The sequence below is a fragment of the Ambystoma mexicanum genome, chromosome 1q (assembly GCF_040938575.1).
Source record: "Ambystoma mexicanum isolate Mex_15411 chromosome 1q, UKY_AmexF1_1, whole genome shotgun sequence".
Classification (NCBI taxonomy): domain Eukaryota; kingdom Metazoa; phylum Chordata; class Amphibia; order Caudata; family Ambystomatidae; genus Ambystoma; species Ambystoma mexicanum.
This window is the reverse complement of record NC_090922.1, coordinates 1,302,790,117-1,302,802,184: the sequence shown is the minus strand read 5'-3', so window position 1 is coordinate 1,302,802,184 and position 12,068 is coordinate 1,302,790,117. Positions and strand designations below refer to the sequence as shown.

The 12,068-nt window shown below is 43.0% G+C and overlaps 1 protein-coding gene across 11 annotated transcripts in view; it reads right to left on the bottom strand.

The window, feature by feature from the left end:
• CYB5RL (cytochrome b5 reductase like) overlaps positions 1–12,068 on the bottom strand; it is a 225,896-nt gene that overhangs the window by 212,420 nt on the left and 1,408 nt on the right. For 8 of the 11 annotated variants that reach the window (XM_069642144.1, XM_069642137.1, XM_069642140.1 and 5 more), the window contains exon 2: positions 3,315–3,430. The exons of the other annotated variants lie outside the window; for them this stretch is intronic. The gene's annotated coding sequence lies outside the window, so the exon portion shown is untranslated. The remainder of the gene's footprint in view (positions 1–3,314; positions 3,431–12,068) is intronic. 11 annotated transcript variants of the gene reach the window in all.

Genomic DNA, 12,068 nt, shown 5'->3' with positions numbered 1-12,068 from the left:
TTTACCGCCACTGCTACTGCCAGGGTCATAATGACCCCCATTGACTGCTTCTGTCAACGAGATGGAGATGTGGGACATTTTCCTTTAGAGTTCCCAAGGGGATCGCATCGGAAGATGAGGCAGATTTTAACAGTCTAATTGCTAACTCCACCTCCTGAATGGAGAACGTAGGAAACACAGACAGGAAAGTAGGAGCCTCCCGCCCATGGAGGAGTGGGGGCGGGTGAGATAGGCGGAACTGCTCACATATAAGGTTGACTTTCCTAATGTAAAAACCAGCCAAGTCATCACAGAAAGACTGAGAATGAATCAACATTAGATCCAATACCCAGAGTGAAGCTAAGAGAAAATATAAGGAGTCTTGAGCACTTATTGCATGTTAGGAAATGAAGTCAATATCCAAGATTTAGAGAATCATTATAGCTTCCTGGGTCGGGAACAATGCCAGTAATTCTAGCACTGGCACTAGCGAAACACAAATTTGCCTGCTGAGGCAGTTAACTACCGGCAGGTCTGACCGGCCGGGAGTTCAGGCCCCTACCGGCAAATAATTGCCTGAATCACCATTCCGGAAATCCAATACCAAGGTGTCCTATCCGACTCCATGGAATGGAAACTTATCCATTTTGTCATTATCCCAATTACGCGGAGATACTAGCGAAACTGTAATGAGGGCCCTAGTCTTAAAACTATTGCCTGAGAGATAGCCTTTACAGAGGTTGGGACACACAGTCAAATACCCATAGCAAAACTAGGAAAGGTTGTAAAGCATTGATAGAGGAAATTCCATTGCGTTTTGGCAAAAACGTCCTGAGTTCTGTCAAAAGTCTAATAATCATTTAGAAACATGCATCTAATGGGTATTAGCCTATCTGACCTTGGTAAACTGAACGAATGACCAATTTGGTCAAATGCGATATGCGTTATTTGGCTTTCGGGCAAATTTGCTTCCATATATTGTTACATAACAACCCTGGAGAGCAGGGGCTGCGGAGGTGTCTCCCGCTATCCAGGGTTGGTATTTAGCAATATTGGGTTTACAGGGGTGTCCCCTGCTTACCTAAAATTGGAGGCGGGGGACAAAAAAAACCTATATGCGTTTAAATTGGGCACCAACCGAATTGATTTACGGTCAGTTTGCCACGACCAGTTTGCATTCGGTCAGACATACCCAAACCGTCTAATGCATACTGGTAAACAAAGTCCAACATTCCATTATAAGCGTACACATCATTGTGAAAACAAAGTTTTATTTACAATATGTAACAAGCATGCAAACAACTGAAAAAGAAGTATCCGCTTGGCCTCAGTCTAAGAAATGACAGGAGGAAGAAGTGAATCACTCATTCCATGTCTGTGACAACCAGTAGAGAAGCATTTGTCCCTGAATGGAATTGAAATACCGCCAGCTGTCCTTAGTCGATCAAGTGAAGGGCTATTAGGAGAAATTAGTGCTGCCTGCCTGATAGTCTACAAAAGATGCAGAAGAAAAAAATTGTCTTGCAGCCTTGAAAGACTGAGAACGAAGTTGAATCACTTTTTGCAAGGGCCTGAATTATTGATTTTGAAAGCGAAAATAGGGTTACTCGATATGAACCCAACCCAAATTTTACTGGTCAGAATGGGGTAACGCCTATCTTACCCTAGCTCTAAGGTTGGAATGTTCCCTTTCGGAAAGTAAACTAAGAGAAGTCTAAGTCGGTTAGTCCAAACAAAATACAGTCTGTGTCAAAACCTATGCTTGCCCTCACTTTTATAGAATAATAATGTGTATGGGACTTGGTAAACTCAATAGTATTCAAAGTAGAAATAGTTTGGCCATGGAGTTCTACTGTAACTCCCTTCCCCAAGTTCAAGGCACTCAGGATCACAAAGTTCCACAGGCTTCTCGGGATTCCCTTGTAAAAGGTTCACAGTACAGGATTAACTTCTCAAAAAGTTCATAGTACATTATTTGGCTTCTCCGGGTTCCCTCTCCCCAATCCCAGAAGCACTTTGGATTACACTCTTCAATGGGTCTCCGAGGCTTCCCTTGCCCAAGCTTAGACCCTTTCGATTCCACAGAGTTCACTTTCAAAATACAAATGTTCAACTGATTAAGTTCCACTTTCTTTAACACAAAGGTTCAACTTGCTTAACACAAAAGTTCCACTTGCAAAACCATGACAGTTCAACAGGTTTCCTTCGGGGTTCCCTTCCCCATTCTCCATAGCTCCCCTTTGATTATATCACTTTAGTTTGTCAGGCAGTTCACTTGTTAAATGGGGCTCCCTTGGCTGTGGCGCAGTTGTCAGACCGCAAGGTCCACCCACTACAGATCGCTCAACCAGGTGCACTGGACTTTAGCTGTGCCCTCTTGTTAAAGTTCCTTAGCCAAAATAAGATTCTTTTAAAACATTCACTTTCTTTATAAATTACTGTTTCTTCATATTTTATTTACTGGGTTTCTATGGTTAATCTGGGCCACCCCCTGCCTACACCTTACCAGTATATATTTCTTTATGGTGGGGTTTCTGCGGCCCTCCTGGATCAGTCTCCCGCCTGGGGAATACCCCAATGCTCAATTATTCTTTCATTTTGTTCACACTTCATCTCTTCGCATAGCTCCCCTTTTCTATCAATGCCCATTTGCTCACACTTCACAGCTTCACACAGCTCCCCTTTTTCTAAAGGTCTTCCTTCTTGACACGGAAACTGTTTACTTTAAAGTACATTTCACATGGACACTTTCGTAAAGGTCTCTACCCTTCAACCGTATGGTGGGAAGAAAATCATTATTTTATCAGAAGCACAAAGGATAACAGAAGGATTGATTATTTTATCATTCTCCTCATAGCATCAAAAGCTTTGTCAAAATTAATGAACTTCTCATTTGAGTAGTCTAAAGCAAGACTACAAAACTGCTCTCTTTTAGGCTTGCTTTAGTATGTTTAAATGAGATTCTCTGCCATATTTCTTCAGAAACTGCTAAATAGAACCTTCCAATGTGTCCAATGTGTCCTCTTGAATACTATCCTTGCAACTTCTCTCCATACCTGTTCCACTCCTTGTTTCTTCCAGACTTCAGTCTTTTTCATAACCTACCTAGCTGAAAAGACAACAATAATCCACTGGGCCAGATTTTCAGGATGGGGTAACTCCATGTTTCTAATAAAATCATTATTTTCTTCCCACCATACTATGGGCAATATGCATTTAAGGCAACACACAGAGCCTAACATTATGTGAGGTCAAAATCTTGCAATTCACTCTCACTGGTTTACTCTGTATCGGTGTGAAATAACTTCCCAAAAACTGTAGTTTAATCGGCATACCTCAGGATGTTTTGCAATGTATCTGTATTTCGTAACGACATAGATGCCATGGCTTCCTTGATGAGTGTTCACCAAAGATATATCAATGCCTTCTTCTCCCAAACAAGGCAGCCCATCTAGAAATTAAAGGATACGAAAATGGCTTGTGAGACATTTTATCAGAGACCAGACAGATACTGTGTTTGATTTGTATTCTTTTAGGCACATAACCAAAAATAAAGACATATTATCATCCAGCATTAGGTAAAATAATGTGGTTGACTTAGTTTTGGTTCTTCTCAATTGAGATTACACACTCTTGGGTTTATAACTTCTGTAGTTTACCCCCAACGCTTGTGACACTTTCTATAAGACACTGGACACAACAGCAATGTAAGCTCTTTAGATCCAGATCAACATCCAAGGAAATGGTTAGTCTTTCTTTAGAAGGTGGTGAAGTGGCTCAGTAAGTGCAGCGTAGCTGGGAATGTATCAGTGACCCCGCAAAACCTAGAAATGTTCTGACATTGGCAACCTGATGAAGAGGAGGCTTCTTTAGTATTATCAGGACCTTTGTTGGGTCAGGAGTCATAGTCTGGTCAGAAAAGATGCATCTGTAGAAGCGGACATCACGTCTACTGATTACACATTTCTCCAAGTTCAGTATGAGCCCTGCTTACATCAGACAAACTAGCCAGGTCTTTGTCATGTTCCAATTGTGTGAGCTCAAAAATAAGTATGTTGTCACTAGTGGAACCCATTAGCGTGAGTAATATAGCTCAGTTGCAACGCACTCGCCTGGGAAGCAAGCCGACTCAGAGCAAGACAGGTTTGAATCCCCGGTCCATGCTCTCTTAGGTATTAACCACGTTATAAATAACTAATTGCATATTTACATATTACCAAATGGCGAGATGATGCCCCTTATGTTCTCTTGAAATAACTTGGCTGCCGACGAAATGCAGTAATTTAGCCTTTTGCATTTGGAAAAGATCTTTCTTTATGAGTAGAGAAGACTGTTATCGTTATGGATTCCAGTGGCAGCCCAACCTGTTTATGTCCCTGATTGAGATGAAGCTTGGAAAATATTCTAGCATTGAGACGTACTATCATGTCATTTACGTTTGGCCCAGGATATCCTCATTCTTTGGGGACCACGATTAGTGGAGAAACCCACAGCGTAGGACCTGACACCACTTCAATGGAATCAGATAGAGGCAGATCATTGACCTCATGAGAAACACATTGTTGCAAGTGGAATCCTATTCTTCATGGATTTTGAGGTACGGGTCCGATTGCCTCATCAATTGGCAGTTTACACTAGGGTATATATTAGTTTGCCTACTCCCACAAACAACTTGGAAAAACGAGACTTGACAATTTATGTGGATAGTCATAACGTTGGTGGTAGAGTCACAGGCCTCTCAGGTCATGTACAGCATATTACGTCTTCGGCAATGTGGTAGTTGAGGTCAATGAGACTCTATTGAAGAGCTGTTCAGAAAGTGTTCCGTTATTGAGCTTTTGAGCATATCGATGGCACACATAATGGATTTGTGTCGATGGTACACGTGAATTGACCTATGCATGGTAAAGGGCAGGTTGATCACACTGGTATATGCGTGCAGGAGAGGGTGTCAAATGGAACATGGCAGCTATTGGTTAAAGATAATGTGCACTCATGATATATATACACCCTGGCACCAGGGTTGATGATTGGGAATGCAATCCCCTCACCAGTATCACTCTATGGATGCTCCTGTCATCAAGTGCATAGGTACACATATCCAGCCGGCTATATTGTTGTTAAGCAAGGTTCATTGTGGGCAGTCGGATTGTCCGGATATATGTTGTACAGGGCGTATATCATTTGATTATGTTTCTGCACTGTGTACAAAGATTGTCACTATTGGGGAAATGGTTTCCTTTTTTTTGCACACAGTCTGGAGATGGTTTGCTCTTCCACATTTACTGAAGTGTTGTCTGACCTCAGGGAAGGATCCTTTGTGTGAAAAGTGACTCCACATCTGTAGAACCGTTGTTGTGAATCATCAGAGTTGTTACTACGTCCTTTAGAAGGCTGTATTGTGGTATGCAGCCTGTTTATATGGCTGCTACACCGTCCTGTTTCATTTGAGTGCTAATGGAAGATGCTTGGGCATCCAGTCTCTCGGAGATGCAGGCTTAATTGATGATTTCATCAAGGTTTAATGGTTTCTTCAGTAGGTGCTTGCAAAAGGTGGAAGATGTGCAACCCTCAATAACGCATAGTCGTATAGCTTTGCCATCAGAAAAGTTTGCAAATTGACAGTATGCGATTATCTTCTGAATTCTGGCGAAAAACGTGTACATTGTCTCAAGTTGATTACATTGTTTAAACTGTAAAATATTATCTGATTGAGTGTAATACTCTATTCAAACTCAGAATGGCTTTACATTGAATGTTAAACAACAAAACAGAATATTCAGAAAACTATGCTATGTTGTTTGCTTTGTTAAAAGAAGAATGTCAATTTCAAAGGAGCATTTGCGTGTATGTTGCCATTTGAATGGCACATATGGTGAGTTGTGCAACTTGAATTTCAGTATTCTTTAATGCAATGATAGAATGTTTATTATACATCATATGATAGATCAGGTTACATTTGTTTATAGGCCTACAGTTCATTTGACTGCCATTATAAGCTGTGAGAAATTTAGGGGTGTTCTCACATCTACTCCCCTTGGATCCTCTATGCAGGTGGCCAGGGAAAGGCCATCGCTTTTGGATCCTGCCCCTGCGGGTGGACAAGCGAGGTTGGATCACTTGGATGGAGGGTCCTTCAGGATTGGAGGTGGGATAAAACACGGAATTCCACATCCTCCTTTCGGGAGGGAATCCCTATCCCGGAAGTCGTTATGGGATATTGTTCACCATGTTCCCTTGTCTCTGAGAAAGGCAGGGGATATTATCATCCCAGACGTGTTAGAAAGAAGAGAAGAAGGATAGGGGATGAGGTACCTTTGGACAAAACACAGTAGTCCCCTTATCCTCGTGAAACCAGCCTAACCCTTCTCCAACCTTTATGGGTCATTATAGAGCAGTTCCCCTTTATTGCCCTATTGGGGTACCTAACAGTACTGAGACGAGGAAGAAACAACTGAGAGTAATGAACATTACACACCTTCCCCACTATATAACTGTGATGAGGAAGAAGCAACTGAGAGTAATAGGCACCACTTAATCTCACCACTTTGGTTCTGGGACGAAGAAGATGCATAGAGGTCAGGCATGTCCTTGTAATCAGAGGCAGGAAACCTTAATTAATGGAATACAACTGCAGCCCCTTGAAGGACCACAGGTGTATAAGAGGTAGACTGCAGATGCATATGGGGGAAGCAGCAGCGAAGAAAGCAACTGCCGAGAGAACCACAGAAGAGAAAGCAGCAAGGGAAGGAACCATGTGGGAGCACAAGGCGCAGAGACGCTAGGACGCCGGCCAAGAGCCCAGGAGTCCTGCTGGTGGGACCCTGCAGGACAGAGTACCCTAGGAAGGGAAGGCGGGCAGCCGGCACTGCTTTGGAGCAGAGGCAGAGCTAAACACGAGGGCCGGTACATGCTCAATGAAGTACCCAGCAACAGGCTTTCCCGCTTGGGGAGAGTCGGGGACACTGGAGCTACCCAGCGCTCCAAGGGACCATGAACAGAGTAGCGATCCATGGAAGTAAGCAAAGTTACACTTATTGAATACTGAACTGAATGAAACAACCAAAGTTGAACGTACTGAATACTGAATTCAATGAAACAAGCAAAGTTACATTTATTGAATACCCAATTGAATGAAATAAGTAAAGTTGAACTTATTGAATACCAAATTGAATGAAACAAGCAAAGTTGAACTTATTGAATACTGAACTGAATGAAACAAGCAAAGTTGCACTTATTGAATACCGAATCGAATGAAACAAGCTGAGTTACATTTATTAAATACCGAATTGAAGGAAATCAGTCAAACCTGCACATATTGAATACCAAAGTGAAAGGAAGGCAAAGACTGTTCATTGTGAATAGGGAGTTACATGAAACAGCACAATTGCCAACATTGAACCTTAAAGTGATTGCAAATAACCAACTTGCTAAGGTTGAACTATGAATAGAAAGACAATCGGAAACCAAGTTAAATGAAAGACTCTGATTGCAGAGTTGAACTAAAGGCTGTATAAGTCCTTGTTGTGAAGCTGAATTTGAGAAACCACTTGTTTAGTAAAACTGTGGACTTGCATTTAAGACACCATTGGTTTAGCTGAATATTGAACTACTCAAACAGAGCTTGAAGTTCCTGGTTGCTTGAACTGTAATGAGCAGACCGTTTGGTCTAACAACTGCACCAAGACCAGAGTACCCTTATATGCTAACAAGGAAGGTTGCTGTTTTAAGGAAAACTACGATTGGTGCATATAAGACTTGGGGAAGGGAACCCTGAGCTGTAAAAAACTACGAAAACACAGTTTAAAGAGAAAGCTTCAAGATACTTATTTTTGTGGTTTCATGTTTTAATATCCCTGCAGAAATATCGCCATACAAAAATATTGCCATATTTTTGCGGCAATATTAAGGCATGGCACCTGCGGGGGACACCCCCGCAACCCCTGCATTATTTTGAAAGGAGCAGGGGACACCCCTGCAACCCCCGCTCCCAAAAACCCCACAAATTATCCCCCCCAAAAATATCACCTATGGCCGTTCCAGACGACCGTATATACTGTGATATTTTTGGTGGGGATAATATGTAGTGATACCCTTTTTGTGACATCTTTTGACTTTGAACTTAGGGAAGGGAACCCTGAGACATTATGCCCTGCAACTAAATTGAACTTAGGAAGGGAGCCCTTAGACATATTGCCTTGGAACTAAATTGAACTCAGGGAAGGGAACCCTGAGACGTGCTGCCCTGGAACTATATTGAACTTGAGGAAGGGAACGCTGAAACGTGCTGCCCTGAAACTATATTGAACTTAGGAAGGGAACCCGGAGAGTTGCTGCCCTGGAACTATATTGAACTTGGGGAAGGGCATCCCAACATTTGCAAAAGTGTATGGAACTTTGTTAATTCAAGTCCAGAAGAAGATCAATTGAACATTGTAATAAACTGGTTGACATATGGGCAAAAGAGGCTGAAGAGTAAGCCTGAGCTAGAAATAGCTCTTTACTTTTTTAACACCGTTTAGTTTATGGTTGACATTGATACACATTGTTTTGTCTTAGTTGTGAGGGCAAGCATAGGTTTCGGACACAGACAGACTGTTCAGCTGAACTTGCTGACACAGACTTTCCTTAATTTCTTTAGGTAGGGAAATCCCACCGTAGCATAGGGTAAATTAGGCCTTACACCATCCTGATATTTTCTTTAATAAAGACTTTTGTTAAATGTTGAATCTGTTGTATGTGTCTCCCTCTGTGATGCCAACCTCACAAAGCAAAACTGACACAAAGAGAACCTTTTCTTTTTAACATGCAACATCAAATAGGTAATCTTGGTTTGAACTCTGAAAGGTTTGTTTGTACAGACGTCAGATCTTTTGTGAAACAGGAATGACCATATTAATTATCCATCACTTTGATCCATGATTTTAAACAGTTAATGGATCATCTGGGGCTATTTTAGATGCACCAAGCTGGTCTGGGGGGGCGCAGACCAGCAGTGTCCTGCAGGACTGTGATCACACAGTATAGTTCTGCAGGCCCAGAATGCAAGACAGAGACAACAGATTTCCCAATTACAAAAAAACACATCTAAATGATACATTTATATCAAAAGATCTGGCAAAATCAATGGCCTATATTTTTACGCTAATAGCAGACGTCTAGAACAGGGCATCAACCCTTGATCTTGCAGAACACGAGGCTCCATCAAGGTGTCCATTTCATCAAGCTGCCAACTAAAAATATCCTTTTGTTCAAGAGAATTACTTTCTCAGAAGATATTTTCTGCTGATAAAATGGGTTGAGCGTACACAAATACACTGCAGCAGAATTACATGTCAGCTTCAAAATGTGCTGCACAAACAATGTCATTGAATAGACAATGGGAAATACATTATTGTCTCTACTTTTTGAACCGTCTGTCCAATTTTAGACCACACACAGGTCTATATTATGCAGAAAAAGAATCAGAATCATATGCCTATAATGAAGTCACATATTTTAGTAGCTATGTTATGCATGCAGTGACAAAAACGTACAATGTCTTCAGATTAAGAATGTTTTGGCGAATATATAATTCTTTCAATTGCACATGGCCATGCAGAGAATTAAGGAAAATAAATATTCCTGTGCAGTGTTGATTCCTTATTCCTGGGTGGAGGGCTAGCTCACAGCTAACAGCTATATTTGTGACACATATAAAAATACACTGGGCCAATAGAAGCCAGGTGGAGAGCCCTAGTGGATGTAATTAAGTGAAGGGAACCTATCATAGGCCGCCATCAGAGCTGCCCTCAAATACCCACCATTTGCAATGATATCGAGGACACTGGCGCAGCCAAAGAGACAGGAGGCGAAGCTGGTCCTAGTGACGCCGGACTGGTGAAGGCAACCTTGGTTCCTAGGCCTTATAGAGGCCCATTATGCTCCCCCAGGACAAACAGATTCTCTGGAGCCCAGCAGCCGAGTTACACCACCTAGTTCAGTTAGGGAGCCTGAGCCTGATAGCGTGGGCAATTTCAGGGGGACCTACAGCAACCCAAGCCTTTTGGGAGAAGCTGAACACCTCATTGCAGAGTCCAGGGCACCAGGGACCAAGACATTGTATAAAGCAGCTTGGGCCAAATGGCATAGCTGGTGCCTGGCTAGGGGCGTACATCCCGCTGGAGCAGATGTGATTCACGTGGTCAACTTTCTAGCTGCCTCTGTGGCAATGGGCATGGCGTACAGAACGATTAATACCTTTCACTCTGTGATTTCGGCAGGACATGAGCGCATTTAGAGTCTGCCGGTCAAAGTACATCCTTTGTTGTATAGGTCGCTGAGAGGTGTATGCTTCTTTTGACCTCCTATGCCGAAATATTCTCAATTGTGGGATGTTAGTCCTAAAGTTGTTTCAAAGTTGGCCCGACAACGAGGCCTTGTCAAGGAAAGTCATCTCGGCCAAAGTAACAACCTTGCTCTGTCTAATTTCCTGCAACAGAGTCTTTGACGTCAGGGCTCAAGAGGTCGATAGAAGAACTTTTTCCTCCTCAGGAGTTACATTCTACATTACCAAGAGAACCAAGACATGCATTAGGTCAGTTTCATACCCAGAATTCCCAGAGAGGCCTAAGCTACATCCGGTTAGGAGTCTAGTGGCTTATCAGACTATGACGGAGCAGCTTAGACCCCCCCGGGAGTAACAACTACTCCTTGCATTAGGTTAGTAAAGCCGTTCAACGCAATCTCTTCCACCACTCTGGGCAGATGGGTTTGCTAGACCATGCAGCCGGCAGGCATTGATGCCAATGCATACGGAGCACATTCAGCATGAGGCGCAATGGCGTCTAAAGCATTTAGCGTCGGAGCGCAGCTATTTTGAAGGCTGCAGACTGGTTGAACGAGTCGTTATTTTTAGAAGTTTTACTTTAGGTCGATCAACCATGTTTCCTCGTTAGTGGTGAGTCAGATTTGAACAAGCATAATCCGAGCCTCTGGTCTTCACATAGAATACTAATTTTCCATACTAACACCCGTGCAAACGCAGCAAGGATGTAAGTGAGTGCATGACGAGGATGCATGAGCGGCGACTAGGTGAGCGCGTCCGTTAGCGATTGCCCGCCTAGAAAATTGTTTACTATTAGAGCTATTCTCTTGTTTTTCTTCAGGCACATAGAACAAACTGGCAGGTTCATGAAGAGTGGGAGTCGGTCAGAGACTGGGTTACAGTGTTTACCAGTTGGGGCGCAAAGTTTGAATCTATCGTAGAGGCAGTAAAAGAAAGAGGCAAATCACAGGGATTTAGGAGAGTGAGGGCTGTTGAGGAGTGAGATGGGCTGGAAGAGTCACATGGGAGGTGGAAGCCTATCAAGTTCAACCTACGAAAAAGACATATATGGAAGTTGTTGTTTTTCTTAATGTTTTCACTTGAAATGTGGTTTAAATGTGTTGCTCGACACGTAAACAGAAGAGCTTAGCATCTCCTTTGCTTGTGTGTCTTTAATAGAATCAGGACTTTCCTTTACGTTAGTATGAAAAATCTGTATTCTCCTTTTTCACACGTCATGTAGAATTATAAGGTTGAGAGGTATGGCTTCATCTTGCTACCCAAAACAACCATTATTTGTGTGTCTACACCCCTTCCACCATACATTCTGGTGATGTGGCTTCATTTTCTCCTTAGCTGGCCCCTTCATTATTCCCACTGAATAACTATCATGAGACATATCTATTGTGGGGCCGGAGGCGGTCACATGGTCGGCCTCACAGGTGCTGGGGGCCCAGCACCATGTTGGTGTGCCGGGGTCACCCGGACCTACAGATGTTGCAGGGCAGCGTCCTGTGAGGCTGTGGGGACACAGCCTGGGTGCCGAAGCACCTCGTATGCCTGCAGCATCCTGGATGGTGGGTTCCTGAGCTGGACCCAAGGCACCAAGCTGGTCTGGGGGGGGCGCAGACCAGCAGTGTCCTGCAGGACTGTGATCACACTGGTATAGCTCTGCAGGCCCAGAATGCAAGACAGAGAAAACAGATAATCCATTGTTGGAGCTTGCAGCTGTTCTGTTGCATGTGCCTTCAGTTGCTCCCTTTATTAGATTGGGTCATGACTG